Here is a 3,197-nt window from a genome sequence, read left to right as displayed (position 1 = left end):
CCTCTCATTCCCACCAGTCGCTTAGTAACCCCGCAAATGCCACGGGGCCCTGCCATGTGGAAGCCGATGGGGGGGGGGGCCTGCTGCAGCCCTGACCACAAATCCGGTCTATACCCACAGAGTGAAGCAACGGGTGAGACTTGTTTGCACACTTCTTCAGGTCCAGTCAATTCCCAGTCTTGAAGGAAAAGTAGTAAAAAGGCACAATGATATGCTGGTTTCTTGGTGGAGTGGTTAAGTGGGCGGACTCTAATCTGGAAGAACCGGGTTTGATTCCCCACTTCTCCTCCACTTGCACCTGGCTGGATGACCCTGGGCAAGCCATAGTTCTGATAAGAGGTGTCCTTGAAAAAGAGCCGTTTCTGTCAGAACTCTCTCAGCCCCACCCACCTCCCAGGGTGTCTGTTGTGGGGAGGGGAAGGGAAGGGAGTTTGTCAGCCACTCTGAGACTCCTTTGGATAGTGAAGGGCCATGGGGTATAACTCCAACCTCCTCTTCTCTCTTCTACACCAAACTGGAGAGAGGGACCATCCAGCAGTTGGTCAGGGTTACAAGAACAGGACTGACACAGTGTTTATAGAAAGCATTTTAATGTACAAAATCTAAAAACGTTAACTGGAGCTTTGTTCCTACAGAATCACCCCCACCCTAAAAAAAACAACATGTGGCAATGAGACCAGGCATGTGCGATGTTACTTATATGAGCCATAAAATATTTGTCGGGGAAGGCAAGTAGAAGAAAAAGAGATGAAAATGGATTTATACCCCGCCCTTCACTGCCTGAAGGAGTCTCCAAGCAGCTTACAACCTCCTTTCCCTTCCCCTCCCCACGAAAGACACCCTGTGAGGCAGGAGGGAATGAGAGAGCTCTTTCGAGGACTGCCCTTGAGAGAACAGCTCTGAGAGAACTTGTGACTGACCCAAGGTCATCCAGCAGCTGCATGTGGAGGAGTGGGGAATCAAACCCGGTTCTCTCAGATTAGAGTCCAGGTACTTAACCACAACACCCAACTGGCTCTCAAGTAGATGGCACATAGAAGCACATGAGAGACACAGAAAAGGACAGCTTTTGTTATTTAAAAAATATCAAGTTTCTAGTCCAGAGAAGAAAACCCAGTCTTGGCCTGCAGTGGCCTTAGGGTTACCAATGTCCAGACAGGGCCTGGGGATCTTCTGGCATGACACCTGATCTCTAGACAACAATGCTCAGTTCCCCCGGAGGACACGGCTGCTTTGGAGGGGGGACTCTGTGGCATTCTAGTTTGGTGTAGTCAAGCTAGTTTAGTGTCGTGGTAAACTGTGTGGACTCTAATCTGGGAGAACCGGGTTTGATTCCCCACTCCTCCTCCACTTGCACCAGTTGGATGTTCTTGGGCAGGCCATAGTTCTGACAAGAGCTGTCCTTGAAAAAGAGCCGTTTCTGCCAGAGCTCTCTCAGCCCCGCCGACCTCCCAGGGGGGTCTGTTGTGGGGAGGGAAGGGGAAAGGAGTTTGTCAGCCGCTCCGAGACTCCCTTGGGTAGTGAAGGGCCATGGGGTATAAATCCAATCTTCTCTTCGTCTTCTTTTGTTTTATGTATTTGCAATTCCATGCCAATGGTGGGGGGCCCTCCCTCCCTGGATACCCCAGAGAGCGTGGCTTTGTGTCCCCCCCATTGTACTCAGGGTCCCTCAAGCCCCCCCCCACCTCTGAGAAGAGCTGCAGCACTGCCAAGAGAGGAGAAGCCAGCTGGGCGCTGAGGTTGGGAGCTCCGGTCCCTCCACGGGAAGAAGAAGAAGAGATTGGATCCTCTCTCCCTGGATACCCCAGAGAGCGTGGCTTTGTGTCCCCCCCATTGTACTCAGGGTCCCTCAAGCCCCCCCCCCCACCTCTGAGAAGAGCTGCAGCACTGCCAAGAGAGGAGAAGCCAGCCGGGCGCTGAGGTCGGGAGCCCCGGTCCCTCCGCGGGAAGGGCGAGCTGGGGGCCCACAGGAAGGCCAGGCCTTGGGGCAGGAAGCCGTTCTGAGGGGCCAGCCCCAGGCACCCAGGCAGCTCTTGGGGAGGGGGGAGAGCAGCAGCTTCGGCTCCTGTCCTGACCGGGCCCCTCCCGCAGTGGGTGGGTTGGTGGCCGGGCACTCGTATGCGCTGCCTCGGTCTGGTGGGGCTCCCAGAACTTGGAATCACAGAAATGTAGAGCTGGAAGGGACCTCCCGGGTCATCTAGTCCAACCCCCTGCACAATGCAGGGAATTCACCAATACTCCCCCCCACGCGCACACACACACCCAGTGACCCCTGCTCCACGCCCAGAAGAGGGCAACGCGCCAGTATCCCCGGGGGCCAAACTGGCCTGGAGAAGAATGGCTTATTGACCCTAAAGGGGTGATCAGTACCTCCCTGGGTGTGTAAGAAAGGGCCACGAGAGCAAAGCACGGAGGCTTCCAGGCCACAAACCGATTCCCGTCGGGCTGCTTGCCTCACCGCGCCTGGCTCCGTTGGCCCTGTTGGTATCCGTGGTCCTTCTCAAGTTCTTCCGCCACTCACTTTGGTCTCCCCCACCTAGTATCAGTGGGTGCCCCCTCCCCCCCCACGTCAGATGGTTTAGGAAAAACAGCACCCCCCCACACACACACACACCACAAGACACCTCCGGCCCTGTTGGTATCCGTGGTCCTTCTCAAGTTCTTCCGCCACTCACTTTGGTCTCCCCCACCTAGTATCAGTGGGTGCCCCTTCCCCCCCACGTCAGATGGTTTAGGAATAACAGCACTCCCCCCCACACACACACACAAGACACCTCCCTCTCCCACTTAACCCCCCCCCTCCAGGAGAGCAGCTCTCCTTTTCTCCCCGGCCAGCCGCAGGGCTATTTGGTGAGGGACTCTTTGTCACAAGCATTTGGGCTGTCCAAGCTGCTCAGCGTGTGGCCAGCCTTTGTCCTTGTCAAAAGTAGCCAAACCCAAATAACAACCCTCCCAGTATCAAGATTCCAAAAACAACAAAACTGGGGCCAAAATCAGTCCAATAATACACTCTTAAACATTAAATATGTATGCTAATACAATCACTTTTATACTTGATATGACAAAGCAGCCGGCTTGTGCTTGGTTTCATCTCTTAACTTCCTCAGAAGCAAGTTAGCTGCAAAACAAAATCCATTACAATGCAATCATACAATATTTAAATTGTGATACTCAACACCGTTTGTGAACCCACAATA

The sequence above is a fragment of the Gekko japonicus genome, unplaced genomic scaffold (genome assembly GCF_001447785.1).
Source record: "Gekko japonicus isolate JY-2015 unplaced genomic scaffold, Gekko_japonicus_V1.1 scaffold2109, whole genome shotgun sequence".
Taxonomy (NCBI): Eukaryota; Metazoa; Chordata; class Lepidosauria; order Squamata; family Gekkonidae; genus Gekko; species Gekko japonicus.
Note: the sequence above shows the minus strand (reverse complement) of the source record.